General features: G+C 46.1%; 1 pseudogene; it reads left to right on the top strand.

The window, feature by feature from the left end:
* Positions 1-16,191, top strand: part of LOC123998897 — a 36,603-nt pseudogene that overhangs the window by 4,912 nt on the left and 15,500 nt on the right.

Consider the following 16,191-nt stretch of genomic DNA (forward strand, 5'->3'; position numbering starts at 1 on the left):
TCCTCTGGTCTGATGAGTCCAAATTTGAGATTTTTGGATCCGAGCGTCATGTCTTTGTGAGACGAGGAGTAGATCAACAGATTATCTCCGCATGTGTGGTTCCCACCGTGAAGCATGGAGGAGGAGATGTGATGGTGTGCGGGTGCTTTGCTGTTGACAATGTCATTGATTTATTTATTCAAGTCACCCTTAACCAGCATGGCTTCCACACCATTCTACAGCTATATGCCATCCCATCTGGTTTGGGCTTAGTCCCACTGTCATTTGATTTTCAACAGGACAATGACCCAACACACCTCCAGGCTGTGTAAGAGGTATTTGACCAAGAAGGAGAGTAATGGAGTGCTGCATCAGATGACCTGGCCTACACAATCCCCCGACCTCAACCAAATCAAGAGGGTTTGGGATGAGTTGGATCGCAGAGGTGAAGGGAAAGCGGCCTACAAGTTCTCAGCATATGTGGGAATGCCTACAAGACTGTTGGAAAAGAATTCCAGGTGAAGCTGTTTGAGAGAAAGCAAGGGTGGCAACTTTTGAAGAATAAAATATATATTTTGATTTAACACTTGTGGTTACTACATGATTCCATGTGTTTTTTAATCATTTTGATGTCTTTATTATTCTACAATGTAGAAAATAGTAAAAAAATAAAGAAAAGCCCTTAAATGAGTAGGTGAGTCCAAACTTTTGACTGGTACTGTACATTAAATTCCCCGACAACAGCTCCAGTGGACATTCCTGCAGTCAGCATGCCAATTGCCCGCTCCCTCAGAGATCTGTGGCATTGTTGTGTGAACAAACTGCACCTTTTCGATGTAGCCTTTCAATATTATCCCCAGCACAAGGTGCACCTGTGTAATAAGAAAGCTGTTCAATCAGCTTCAAAATTGATATGCCTCACCTGTCAGGTGGATGGATTATCTTGGCAAAGAATACATTATTTTATGTTGACTATCTTGGCAACAGTGATGTTGACTAACAGTGATGCTCATGAAACATCTTTTTTGTCCAGTGTTCTGACTTGTAAAACAGGATGAATAAGTAATGTAAACATAGCAGTAATTACCAGGAAGCTCTACATTTGTTTTAAAATCACACTAAGATTGTTAAAACTGGCCTCAGGTTATTGAGAGATCTGATTTAGGATTTACCCTCGTAGCAAGGTTGTTTTATCATGTGCTTTCATTCGGGTCTCTATTTAAAAATAACACTATGTTTGGCAGGAGAAAGACCAGACTCAGAGGAACCAGAGCCAGGGACGTCCAAACCAGCAAGACGACACCAGTGCTCCCAGTGTGAAAAGAGTTTTAAACAGAAAGCACAACTGAAAACACACAAGAGAATACACACAGGAGAGAAGCCTTACCACTGCTCCCAATGTAGAAAGTGTTTCAACCAGAGTGGACACCTGAAACAACACGAGAGAATACACACAGGGGAGAAGCCTTACCACTGCTCCCAATGTGGAAAGTGTTTCGCTCAGTCGGGGAAGCTGAGAGAACATGAGAAAATACACACAGGAGAGAAGCCCTACCAGTGCTCCCAATGTGGAAAGTGTTTCAACCAGAGTGGAAACCTGAAACAACATGAGAGAATACACACAGGGGAGAAGCCTTACCACTGCTCCCAATGTGGAAAGGGTTTCAACCAGTCAGGGATGCTGAAACAACATGAGAGAATACACACAGGAGAGAAGCCTTACCACTGTTCCCAGTGTGGAAAGAGTTTCAACCAGTCAGGGATGCTGAAACAACATGAGAGAATACACACAGGAGAGAAGCCTTACCACTGCTCCCAATGTGGAAAGTGTTTCAACCATTCGGGGGATCTGAAACGACATGAGAGAATACACACAGGAGACAAGCCTTACCACTGCTCCCAATGTGGAAAGTGTTTCAACCATTCGGGGGATCTGAAACGACATGAGAGAATACACACAGGGGAGAAGCCTTACCACTGCTCCCAATGTGGAAAGTGTATCAAGCAGCCGGGGGAGCTGAAACAGCATGAGAGAATACACACGGGAGAGAAGCCTTACCACTGCTCCCAGTGTGGAAAGTGGTTTGCCCGTTCGGGGGATCTGAAACTACACGAGAGAATACACACAGGAGAGAAGCCTTACCACTGCTCCCAGTGTGGAAAGAGTTTCACCCGGTCAGGGGAGCTGAAACGGCACGAGCGAATACACACAGGAGAGAAGCCTTACCACTGCTCCCAGGGTGCAAACCATTTGCCCATTTAGGAAGCCTTAAAGAACACATTAGACTGCACACAAAATCAAATCAAAATCAAATTTTATTTGTCACATACACATGGTTAGCGAGTGTAGCGAAATGCTTGTGCTTCTAGTTCCGACAATGCAGATGATGTAGAGTACAGTATATACATATTAATATGAGATGAATAATGTAGGGTAAGTAACATTATATGAGGTAGCATTGTTTAAAGTGGCTAGTGATATATTTACATCATTTCCCATCAATTCCCATTATTAAAATGGCTGGAGTTGGGTCAATGACAGTGTGTTGGCAGCAGCCACTCAATGTTAGTGGTGGCTGTTTAACAGTCTGATGGCCTTGAGATAGAAGCTGTTTTTCAGTCTCTCGGTCCCAGCTTTGATGCACCTGTACTGACTTCGCCTTCTGGATGATAGCGGGGTGAACAGGCAGTGGTTCGGGTGGTTGATGTCCTTGATGATCTTTATGGCCTTCCTGTAACAACGGGTGGTGTAGGTGTCCTGGAGGGCAGGTAGTTTGCCCCCTGTGATGCGTTGTGCAGTCCTCACTACCCTCTGGAGAGCCTTACGGTTGAGGGCGGAGCAGTTGCCGTACCAGGCGGTGATACAGCCCGCCAGGATGCTCTCGATTGTGCATCTGTAGAAGTTTGTGAGTGCTTTTGGTGACAAGCCGAATTTCTTCAGCCTCCTGAGGTTGAAGGCTTAGAAAAGCTCAGACTGTGGGAAAACATGTTACTCATAAGTCACTTAAACGTCATTAGAGAATCCACACAGGAGAGAGAAATTATTTCTCTTAGCGTGTATGTTGATATTTCACATCACATTGACTTAAAATTCATCAGAGAACATACACAGTGCTCCCGTTGTATTATATTGTTGACTGACATTTACATTTAAGTCATTTAGCAGACGCTCTTATCCAGAGCGACTTACAAATTGGTGCATTCACCTTATGACATCCAGTGGAACAGTCACTTTACAATAGTGCATCTAAATCTTAAAGGGGGGGTGAGAGGGATTACTTATCCTATCCTAGGTATTCCTTAAAGAGGTGGGGTTTCAGGTGTCTCCGGAAGGTGGTGATTGACTCCGCTGTCCTGGCGTCGTGAGGGAGTTTGTTCCACCATTGGGGGGCCAGAGCAGCGAACAGTTTTGACTGGGCTGAGCGGGAGCTGTACTTCCTCAGTGGTAGGGAGGCGAGCAGGCCAGAGGTGGATGAACGCAGTGCCCTTGTTTGGGTGTAGGGCCTGATCAGAGCCTGGAGGTACTGAGGTGCCGTTCCCCTCACCGCTCCGTAGGCAAGCACCATGGTCTTGTAGCGGATGCGAGCTTCAACTGGAAGCCAGTGGAGAGAACGGAGGAGCGGGGTGACGTGAGAGAACTTGGAAAGGTTGAACACCAGACGGGCTGCGGCGTTCTGGATGAGTTGAAGGGGTTTAATGGCACAGGCAGGGAGCCCAGCCAACAGCGAGTTGCAGTAATCCAGACGGGAGATGACAAGTGCCTGGATTAGGACCTGCGCCGCTTCCTGTGTGAGGCAGGGTCGTACTCTGCGGATGTTGTAGAGCATGAACCTACAGGAACGGGCCACCGCCTTGATGTTGGTTGAGAACGACAGGGTGTTGTCCAGGATCACGCCAAGGTTCTTGGCGCTCTGGGAGGAGGACACAATGGAGTTGTCAACCGTGATGGCGAGATCATGGAACGGGCAGTCCTTCCCCGGGAGGAAGAGCAGCTCCGTCTTGCCGAGGTTCAGCTTGAGGTGGTCATCCACACTGATATGTCTGCCAGACATGCAGAGATGCGATTTGCCACCTGGTCATCAGAAGGGGGAAAGGAGAAGATTAATTGTGTGTCGTCTGCATAGCAATGATAGGAGAGACCATGTGAGGTTATGACAGAGCCAAGTGACTTGGTGTATAGCGAGAATAGGATCCAAGCGTGGGCCGCGCCGGAGATGCCCAATTTGGAGAGGGTGGAGAGGAGGATCTGATGGTTCACAGTATCGAAGGCAGCCGATAGATCTAGAAGGATGAGAGCAGAGGAGAGAGAGTTAGCTTTAGCAGTGCGGAGCGCCTCCGTGATACAGAGGAGAGCAGTCTCAGTTGAATGACTAGTCTTGAAACCTGACTGATTTGGATCAAGAAGGTCATTCAGAGAGAGATAGCGGGAGAGCTGGCCAAGGACGGCACGTTCAAGAGTTTTGGAGAGAAAAGAAAGAAGGGATACTGGTCTGTAATTGTTGACATCGGAGGGATCGAGTGTAGGTTTTTTCAGAAGGGGTGCAACTCTCGCTCTCTTGAAGACAGAAGGGACGTAGCCAGCGGTCAGGGATGAGTTGATGAGCGAGGTGAGGTAAGGGAGAATGTGTTTAGTAAGTCGCTCTGGATAAGAGCGTCTGCTAAATGACTTAAATGTAAATGTAAATATGAAATTAAATGGTACAGGGTATACTCAAACATATATTTGTTTGTTTTTATTAGAAAACATGAATTGAATATGGAGTCTGTCAGTTTGAATATAAAGAAGATCAGGTTCCTTCTTTTAAACGGTCCTTTTTTAAAACTCTCTGTGTTTATCTGGGTGTGTCATTCCTCCAGCACTACAGATAATCAAGTGATATTTGGATGTGATGCATTAGTTCCATTGTTGACATTTGCATTGTTGGCCCACTGATGATTTAATGAAATGAAAATGTTCAGACTCTGTAAATGGAAAATGTTAATTGTTTGTGTGTCCACATAACTGAGTATGTGACTAACCTTGTGAAACTGTCCTGTTATAATCTCCTGTTCTTGGGAATATCATCCTGTGTTGCAAACCAATTTGCACCTGTATACTTGTATGAATAAAGTCCCGGCCAGGAACAGGAAACAATAAAGATATGTGCTAATCACTCAATGCTTCAGGAATTCTGACTGTCTACACTGCGCTGTGTAACTCTGTTATTCACTCTGTTATTCACTCTGAACTCAGAAATAAAAAATCTTGGTTTGACTTGGACTACAGCAGATCCTTAGTTTATAATATCCACCACAACTCTCCCACAGATTGCTGTGTATTATTGTCTCAATGAAGAGTTCCTCTTTCGACTTTCCTGGGGGCATTAACAACACTCCCACTGGTTGAATAAAAGTTTTTACCCGAATGATGAGATTATTATCTTATTTGTCAAATGGCAACCAAGCATCGATCATTATGTCACCAGAATAAGAACCAGAATAAGAACCTCAATGTATTGGAAAGGAGCATCAAGCTCATCACGTGCACTTTCACCACCCTGTGAAGTTCATAACTTATTTCATCTGTAGCCTAATAAACTACATGGTTTCTCAAGTCATAGTGGGAGGACCACACAACATATCATGTGACTCCAAGTTAACTAAGATGTGATTGTTATCATTAAGGAGTTTCCACAGCCATTTCTCACTTAGACATTTTTACTGACACAAATATACAAACAAATTGTCAAACGAAGTAACAAATCGTCTGTCAGCATTTCTAAAAGTGTACAGGCATATCCTGTTTCCGTCAGCCCGGTCATTACTTTTCAAATGGTTGGATCAATATCCACCTTCATGATGTGGATGAAGCCTGACTTGGAATGTCTGAGTAGTTCTATATGATGTCATAATACACCCCTCTGATAGTGATACATTTGCTCCATTGTTTCCATGTCAGTTGGTTTCCCACTCTGATGGTTTATATCTGACAGAGGGGCTTTAAATGAATAGTATGGTGACATCTTAGTGTGTCTTGAAGTAAATAGGAGTATTAATCATAAACTCCTATAGCAACAATACACTGCAGCTTTGACATCAAGAAGAGAATGGGCTGATGGGTGGTGGTGGTACTCTATAGGTAAGGCTGTCCAATATGAATGTTCAAATAGTCACTTCTAGCCAGCCTCCGCCCAGTACCCTGCCCTGTATTCTAGTCAAGGCTCATCCTATATAACTACTGCAGTACACACCTTTTATATTCATATACGGTCCATAATGTCTAGATACACCAACATATACATTTTAAACAAATTGTATTTATTTATATTCCAGACTCTGACATTCCTCGTTCTACCATTTCTATATTTCTAAATCCTTAAAATGAATTGTAGGGAAAATCATTAGGTCACACAAATGACTATTTCTAAACAAAGATAATAGACAAGTAGAATGGGAGAGGTTTCTTATACTATCTATACTTACCCGGTGAAGAGACTCCAGGGATGGTGATGAAGGCTGTAGGAATGAAGATCAGACAGTGAAGAGACTCCAGGGATGGTGATGAAGGCTGTAGGAATGAAGATCAGACAGTGAAGAGACTCCAGGGACGGTGATGAAGAATCAACCAGAGAATCAACCAGATTAATTCACAGTCAGTGTTGTTGAGCAGAGAATCAACCAGATTGATTCACAGTCAGTGTTGTTCAGCAGAGAATCAACCAGATTGATTCACAATCAGTGTTGTTGAGCAGAGAATCAACCAGATTGATTCACAGTCAATGTACCAGATTGATTCACAATCAGTGTTGTTGAGCAGAGAATCAGCCAGATGGATTCACAGTCAGTGTTGTTGTGCAGAGAATCAACCAGATTGATTCACAGTCAGTGTTTTTGAGCAGAGAATCAACCAGATTGATTCACAGTCAGTGTTGTTGAGCAGAGAATCAACCAGATTGATTCACAGTCAGTGTTGTTGAGCAGAGAATCAACCAGATTGATTCACAGTCAGTGTTTTTGAGCAGAGAATCAACCAGATTGATTCACAGTCAGTGTTTTTGAGCAGAGAATCAACCAGATTGATTCACAGTCAGTGTTGTTCAGCAGAGAATCAACCAGATTGATTCACAATCAGTGTTGTTGAGCAGAGAATCAACCAGATTGATTCACAGTCAGTGTTGTTGAGCAGAGAATCAACCAGATTGATTCACAGTCAGTGTTGTTGAGCAGAGAATCAACCAGATTGATTCACAGTCAGTGTTTTTGAGCAGAGAATCAACCAGATTGATTCACAATCAGTGTTGTTGAGCAGAGAATCAACCAGATTGATTCACAGTCAGTGTTGTTGAGCAGAGAATCAACCAGGTAATCCATGTCCAAGTTATTCAGGTGCATAATAAAATGTTTTTATTCTATTCTTGTTATTCAACTAAAAAATGTTCTCTGAATGAGAACAAGCACATCTGTGAGCGTTATGCATTATTACATCGATTGACTGAATGATGAAGCTGACAGCTTTGTAGTAAAACAGGTTTGGAGTTAATTCCAATTCAATTCCAGTCAATTCAGGAAGTAAATCAAATTCCAATTCCAGCTCTTCATAATTGAAAACCATAGAAGGGAATTGGCATTTTCAGTTGACTTCCTGTGTCATGTTTGTCATTTATTATCATGTCTTGTCCCTGTGCTCCCCATTCTGTTCGTTTCCCTCTGCTGGTCTTATTGGGTTCTTTCCCTCTTTCTATCCCTCTCTCTCCCCCTCCCCCTCTCACTCTCTCGCTCTCTCTTCTCTCTATCGTTCCGTTCCTGCTCCCAGCTGTTCCTATTCCCCTAATCATCATTTAGTCTTCCCACACCTGTTCCCGATCCTTTCCCCTGATTAGAGTCCCTATTTATTCCTTTGTGTTCCGTTCCTGTCCCGTCGGTTCCTTGTTTAGTATTCACCATGCTGTGATTGCGTTTCGCCCTGTCCTGTCGTGTTTTTGCTGTGATTGTGTATCGCCCTGTCCTGTCGTGTTTTTTGCCTTCATCAGATGCTGCGTGTGAGCAGGTGTCTCTGTCTACTACGGCCTGCGCCTACCCGAAGCGACCTGCAGTCTGTGGCCGCTTCTCCAGTTATTCCCCTCTACAGACTAGAGGATTTCTGTTATTCCCTGTTTGGACTTAAATAAACTCTGTTTCTGTTAAGTCGCTTTTGGGTCCTCTTTCACCTGCATGACAGAAGGAACCGACCAAGGAATGGACCCAGCGACTTCAGACGCTCGTTACACTGCCGTCGAGATCCAAGGAGCCATGCTCGGCAGACACGAGCAGGAATTGTCTGCTGCTCGCCATGCCGTGGAGAACCTGGCCGCTCAGGTTTCCGACCTCTCTGGACAGTTCCAGAGTCTACGTCTCGTGCCACCTGTTACTTCCTGGCCTGCCGAGCCTCCAGAACCTAGGGTTAATAACCCACCTTGCTACTCCGGGCAGCCCACTGAGTGCCGCTCCTTTCTCACGCAGTGTGAGATTGTGTTCTCTCTCCAACCCAACACATACTCTAGAGAGAGAGCTCGGGTTGCTTACGTCATTTCACTCCTTACTGGCCGGGCTCGAGAATGGGGCACAGCTATCTGGGAGGCAAGGGCTGATTGCTCTAACAAATTCCAGAACTTTAAAGAGGAGATGATTCGGGTTTTTGACCGTTCAGTTTTTGGTGGGGAGGCTTCTAGGGCCCTGGCTTCCTTATGCCAAGGTGAACGGTCCATAACGGATTATTCTATTGAGTTTCGCACTCTTGCTGCCTCTAGTGAGTGGAACGAGCCGGCGCTGCTCGCTCGTTTTCTGGAGGGACTCCACGCAGTGGTTAAGGATGAGATTCTCTCCCGGGAGGTTCCTTCAGATGTGGACTCTTTGATTGCTCTCGCCATCCGCATAGAACGACGGGTAGATCTTCGTCACCGCGCTCGTGGAAGAGAGCTCGCATCAACGGTGTTTCCCTGCTCCGCATCGCAACCATCTCCCTCCTCTGGCTTTGAGACTGAGCCCATGCAGCTGGGAGGGATTCGCATCTCGAATAAGGAGAGGGAACGGAGGATCACCAACCGCCTGTGCCTCTATTGCGGAGTTGCTGGACATTTTGTTAATTCATGTCCAGTAAAGCCAGAGCTCATCTGTAAGCGGAGGGCTACAGGTGAGCGCAACTACTCAAGTCTCTCCATCAAAGTCCTGTACTACTTTGTCGGTCCACCTACGCTGGACCGGTTCGGGTGCTACATGTAGTGCCTTGATAGACTCTGGGGCTGAGGGTTGTTTCATGGACGAAGCATGGGTTCGGAAACATGACATTCCTTTCAGAGAGTTAGAGAAGCCTACGCCCATGTTCGCCTTAGATGGTAGTCATCTTCCCAGTATCAGATTTGAGACACTACCTTTAACCCTCACAGTATCTGGTAACCACAGTGAGACTATTTCTTTTTTTGATTTTCCGTTCACCGTTTACACCTGTTGTTTTGGGTCATCCCTGGCTAGTATGTCATAATCCTTCTATTAATTGGTCTAGTAATTCTATCCTATCCTGGAACGTTTCTTGTCATGTGAAGTGTTTAATGTCTGCCATCCCTCCCGTTTCTTCTGTCCCTACTTCTCAGGAGGAACCTGGCGATTTGACAGGAGTGCCGGAGGAATATCATGATCTGCGCACGGTCTTCAGTCGGTCCCGAGCCAACTCCCTTCCTCCTCACCGGTCGTATGATTGTAGTATTGATCTCCTTCCGGGGACCACTCCTCCTCGAGGTAGACTATACTCTCTGTCGGCTCCCGAACGTAAGGCTCTCGAGGATTATTTGTCTGTGTCTCTTGACGCGGTACCATAGTGCCTTCTTCTTCTCCGGCCGGGGCGGGGTTCTTTTTGTTAAGAAGAAGGACGGTACTCTGCGCCCTGCGTGGATTATCGAGGGCTGAATGACATAACGGTTAAGAATCGTTATCCGCTTCCCCTTATGTCATCAGCCTTCGAGATTCTGCAGGGAGCCAGGTGCTTTACTAAGTTGGACCTTCGTAACGCTTACCATCTCGTGCGCATCAGAGAAGGGGACGAGTGGAAAACGGCGTTTAACACTCCGTTAGGGCATTTTGAGTACCGGGTTCTGCCGTTCGGTCTCGCCAATGCGCCAGCTGTTTTTCAGGCATTAGTTAATGATGTTCTGAGAGACATGCTGAACATTTTTGTTTTTGTCTATCTTGACGATATCCTGATTTTTTCTCCGTCACTCGAGATTCATGTTCAGCACGTTCGACGTGTTCTACAGCGCCTTTTAGAGAATTGTCTCTACGTAAAGGCTGAGAAGTGCTCTTTTCATGTCTCCTCCGTTACTTTTCTCGGTTCCGTTATTTCCGCTGAAGGCATTCAGATGGATTCCGCTAAGGTCCAAGCTGTCAGTGATTGGCCCGTTCCAAGGTCACGTGTCGAGTTGCAGCGCTTTTTAGGTTTCGCTAATTTCTATCGGCGTTTCATTCGTAATTTCGGTCAAGTTGCTGCCCCTCTCACAGCTCTTACTTCTGTCAAGACGTGTTTTAAGTGGTCCGGTTCCGCCCAGGGAGCTTTTGATCTTCTAAAAGAACGTTTTACGTCCGCTCCTATCCTCGTTACTCCTGACGTCACTAGACAATTCATTGTCGAGGTTGACGCTTCAGAGGTAGGCGTGGGAGCCATTCTATCCCAGCGCTTCCAGTCTGACGATAAGGTTCATCCTTGCGCTTATTTTTCTCATCGCCTGTCGCCATCTGAGCGCAACTATGATGTGGGTAACCGTGAACTGCTCGCCATCCGCTTAGCCCTAGGCGAATGGCGACAGTGGTTGGAGGGGGCGACCGTTCCTTTTGTCGTTTGGACAGACCATAAGAACCTTGAGTACATCCGTTCTGCCAAACGACTTAATGCCCGTCAAGCTCGTTGGGCGTTGTTTTTCGCTCGTTTCGAGTTTGTGATTTCTTACCGTCCGGGTAGCAAGAACACCAAGCCTGATGCCTTATCCCGTCTGTTTAGTTCTTCTGTGGCTTCTACTGATCCCGAGGGGATTCTTCCTTATGGGCGTGTTGTCGGGTTAACAGTCTGGGGAATTGAAAGACAGGTTAAGCAAGCACTCACGCACACTGCGTCGCCGCGCGCTTGTCCTAGTAACCTCCTTTTCGTTCCTGTTTCCACTCGTCTGGCTGTTCTTCAGTGGGCTCACTCTGCCAAGTTAGCTGGTCATCCCGGTGTTCGAGGCACTCTTGCGTCTATTCGCCAGCGCTTTTGGTGGCCGACTCAGGAGCGTGACACGCGCCGTTTCGTGGCTGCTTGTTCGGACTGCGCGCAGACTAAGTCGGGTAACTCTCCTCCTGCCGGTCGTCTCAGACCGCTCCCCATTCCTTCTCGACCATGGTCTCACATTGCCTTAGACTTCATTACCGGTCTGCCTTTGTCTGCGGGGAAGACTGTGATTCTGACGGTTGTCGATAGGTTCTCTAAGGCGGCACATTTCATTCCCCTCGCTAAACTTCCTTCCGCTAAGGAGACGGCACAAATCATTATTGAGAATGTATTCAGAATTCATGGCCTCCCGTTAGACGCCGTTTCAGACAGAGGCCCGCAATTCACGTCACAGTTTTGGAGGGAGTTCTGTCGTTTGATTGGTGCGTCCGTCAGTCTCTCTTCCGGGTTTCATCCCCAGTCTAACGGTCAAGCAGAGAGGGCCAATCAGACGATTGGTCGCATACTACGCAGCCTTTCTTTCAGAAACCCTGCGTCTTGGGCAGAACAGCTCCCCTGGGCAGAATACGCTCACAATTCGCTTCCTTCGTCTGCTACCGGGTTATCTCCGTTTCAGAGTAGTCTGGGTTACCAGCCTCCTCTGTTCTCATCCCAGCTTGCCGAGTCCAGCGTTCCCTCCGCTCAAGCGTTTGTCCAACGTTGTGAGCGCACCTGGAGGAGGGTGAGGTCTGCACTTTGCCGTTACAGGGCACAGACGGTGAGAGCCGCCAATAAACGCAGGATTAAGAGTCCAAGGTATTGTTGCGGCCAGAGAGTGTGGCTTTCCACTCGCAACCTTCCTCTTACGACAGCTTCTCGTAAGTTGACTCCGCGGTTCATTGGTCCGTTCCGTGTCTCCCAGGTCGTCAATCCTGTCGCTGTGCGACTGCTTCTTCCGCGACATCTTCGTCGCGTCCATCCTGTCTTCCATGTCTCCTGTGTTAAGCCCTTTCTTCGCACCCCCGTTCGTCTTCCCTCCCCCTCCCGTCCTTGTCGAGAGCGCACCTATTTACAAGGTACATAAGATCATGGACATGCGTTCTCGGGGACGGGGTCACCAATACTTAGTGGATTGGGAGGGTTACGGTCCTGAGGAGAGGAGTTGGGTTCCGTCTCGGGACGTGCTGGACCGTTCACTCATCGATGATTTCCTCCGTTGCCGCCAGGATTCCTCCTCGAGTGCGCCAGGAGGCGCTCGGTGAGTGGGGGTACTGTCATGTTTGTCATTTATTATCATGTCTTGTCCCTGTGCTCCCCATTCTGTTCGTTTCCCTCTGCTGGTCTTATTGGGTTCTTTCCCTCTTTCTATCCCTCTCTCTCCCCCTCCCCCTCTCACTCTCTCGCTCTCTCTTCTCTCTATCGTTCCGTTCCTGCTCCCAGCTGTTCCTATTCCCCTAATCATCATTTAGTCTTCCCACACCTGTTCCCGATCCTTTCCCCTGATTAGAGTCCCTATTTATTCCTTTGTGTTCCGTTCCTGTCCCGTCGGTTCCTTGTTTAGTATTCACCATGCTGTGATTGCGTTTCGCCCTGTCCTGTCGTGTTTTTGCTGTGATTGTGTATCGCCCTGTCCTGTCGTGTTTTTTGCCTTCATCAGATGCTGCGTGTGAGCAGGTGTCTCTGTCTACTACGGCCTGCGCCTACCCGAAGCGACCTGCAGTCTGTGGCCGCTTCTCCAGTTATTCCCCTCTACAGACTAGAGGATTTCTGTTATTCCCTGTTTGGACTTAAATAAACTCTGTTTCTGTTAAGTCGCTTTTGGGTCCTCTTTCACCTGCATGACATCCTGAATGCTGAATGGCAGTGAGATGCCACCCTCCTTCTCACATCCAGCCTGTTCCTGATATTCTGCTCTACATACAACGCATTCGGGAGGTATTCTGACCTCTTGACTTGTTCCACATTTTGTTATGTTCGTCTTAATCTAAAATGGATTAAATTGGATGTTTTCCTCATCAATCTACACACAACACCCCATAATGACAAAGCAAAGACAGGGTTTTAGAAATGTTTGCAAATGTATTTTATAATTAAAAACTGAAAAATAACATTTACATAAGTATTCAGACCCTTTACTCTGTACTTTGTTGAAGCACCTTTGGCAGCGATTACAGCCTCATGTATTCTTGGGTTTGACACTACAAGCTTGGCACACCTGTATTTTCTCCCATTCTTCTCTGCAGATCCTCTCAACCTCTGTCAGGTTGGATGGGGAGCGTCGCTGCACAGCTATTTTCAGGTCTCTCCAGAGATGTTCGATCGGGTTCAAGTCCAGGCTCTGGCTGGGCCACACAAGGACATTCAGAGACTTGTCCCGAAGCCACTTCTGCGTTGTCCTTTGTCTGTGTGCTTAGGGTTGTTGTTCTGTTGGAAGGTGAACCTTTGCCCCAGTCTGAGGTCCTGAGTGCTCTGGAGCAGATTTTCATCAATTATCTCTCTGTACTTTCTTTTTATTTTATTTATTTATTATTGAACCTTTATTTAACTTGGCAAGTCAGTTAAGAACAAATTCTTATTTACAACGGCGGCCAACCAAAAGGCAAAAGGCCTCCTACGGTGGCTGGGATTCAAAACAAGGATACATCCCTAACCAAGGCCCTTCTTCAGTGGCTTCTTCCTTGCTGAGCGTCCTTTCAGGTTATGTTGATATAGGACTCATTTTACTATGGATATAGATATTTTTGTACCTGTTTCCTCCAGCATCTTCACAAGGTCCTTTGCTGTTGTTCTGGGACTGGTTTGCACTTTTCGCACCAACGTATGTTGATCTCTAGGAGACAGAACAAGTCTCCTTCCTGAGCGGTATGGCGGCTGTGTGGTCCCATGGTGTTTATACTTGCATATACTATAGTTTGTCAACAAGACATTTGTGGAGTGGTTGAAAACCGAGTTTTAATGACTCCAACCTAAGTGTATGTAAACATCCCTTGTATAGCCTCCACTCTGTACTGATACCCCTGTATATAGTCTCCACATTGACTCTGTACTGGTACCCCTGTATATAGCCTCCACATGGACATTGTACTGGTACCCCTGTATATAGCCTCCATATTGACTCTGTACTGGTACCCCCTGTATATAGCCTCCACATTGACTCTGTACTGGTACCCCCTGTATATAGTCTCCACATTGACTCTGTACTGGTACCCCCTGTATATAGCCTCCACATGGACATTGTACTGGTACCCCCTGTATATAGCCTCCATATTGACTCTGTACTGGTACCTCCTGTATATAGCCTCCACATTGACTCTGTACTGGTACCTCCTGTATAAATAGCCTCCACATTGACTCTACTGGTACCCCCTGTATATAGCCTCCACATTGACTCTGTACTGGTACCCCCTGTATATAGTCTCCACATTGACTCTGTACTGGTACCCCCTGTATATAGCCTCCACATTGACTCTGTACTGGTACCTCCTGTATATAGCCTCCAGATTGACTCTGTACTGGTACCCCCTGTATATAGCCTCCACTATGACTCTCTGTCGGTACCCCCTGTATATAGCCTCCACATTGACTCTGTACTGGTACCCCCTGTATATAGTCTCCACATTGACTCTGTACTGGTACCCCCTGTATATAGCCTCCACATTGACTCTGTACTGGTACCTCCTGTATATAGCCTCCACATTGACTCTGTACTGGTACCTCCTGTATATAGTCTCCACATTGACTCTGTACTGGTACCCCTGTATATAGTCTCCACATTGACTCTGTACTGGTACCCCTGTATGTAGCCTCCACATTGACTCTGTACTGGTACCCCCTGTATATAGCCTCCACATTGACTCTGTACTGGTACCCCTGTATATAGCCTCCACATTAACTCTGTACTGGTACCCCCTGGATATAGCCTCCACATTGACTCTGTACTGGTACCCCTGTATATAGCCTCCACATTGACTCTGTACTGGTACCTCCTGTATTTTGTCTCGTTTTAGTTTTTTATTGTGTTACTTTTTTGAACGTTTTATTTTGGTAATATTTTCTTAACACTTGTTTTTCTTATCTACGTTGTTGGTTAAGGGCTTGTCAGTAAGCATTTCACGTTAAGATCCACACCTGTTGTATTCAGCGCATGTGACAAATAATATTTGATTGTAACTAAATATGAAGTATGTCAGTTTCAATGTTACGGTCTTTGATTCAATTATATTTTTGAAACTCAGGCTGTGTGTGTTTATCTGCGTCATTCCTTGATCATTCCTTGTGGTCCTGTAGCTCAGTTGGTGGAGTATAGTGCTTGTTAAACCAGGGTAGTGGGTTTGATTCCTGGGACCATCCATATGTAAAGTGTTTGCACACATGACTGCAAATCCCTTTGGATAAAAGTGTCTGCTAAATGGCAGATATATCCACTGATTATACCAAACATCTGGAACACCTTCCTAATATGGAGTTGGACCCTCCCCTTTTCCCCTCAGAACAGCCTCAATTCGTCGGGGCATGGACTGTACAAGGTGTCGAAAGCATTCCACAGGGATGCTGGCCCATGTTGACTCCAATGCTTCCCACAATTGTGTCAAGTTGGCTGGGTGTCCTTTGGGTGCAGTGGGGTCTCCTCAGAGGAGGATGGGGAGGACCATCGTCCTCAGTTATTTTCAGAAAAATAAAAATGGTAAAATATTTAAAAGTGGTCCTTTTTAGATAAAACTATACTAAATATAATCACGTCACCAAATAATTTATTAAAACATACTATTTTGCATCCTCCTCTGGGTATATTGACCACAGTACAAAACCTAGGAGGATTATGGTTCTCAAGGCTTCCATATACTTACACAGTAATTATGACAACTTCCGGAGGACATCCTCCAACCCATCAGAGCTCTTGCAGCATGAACTGACATGATGTCCAACCAATGAAAGGATCAGAGAATGTATCTAGTACTGAAAGCATAAGCTACAGCTAGCTAGCACTGCAGTGCATAACATGTGGTGAGTAGTTGACTAAAAGA

The sequence above is a fragment of the Oncorhynchus gorbuscha genome, linkage group LG16 (genome assembly GCF_021184085.1).
Source record: "Oncorhynchus gorbuscha isolate QuinsamMale2020 ecotype Even-year linkage group LG16, OgorEven_v1.0, whole genome shotgun sequence".
NCBI lineage: Eukaryota > Metazoa > Chordata > Actinopteri > Salmoniformes > Salmonidae > Oncorhynchus > Oncorhynchus gorbuscha.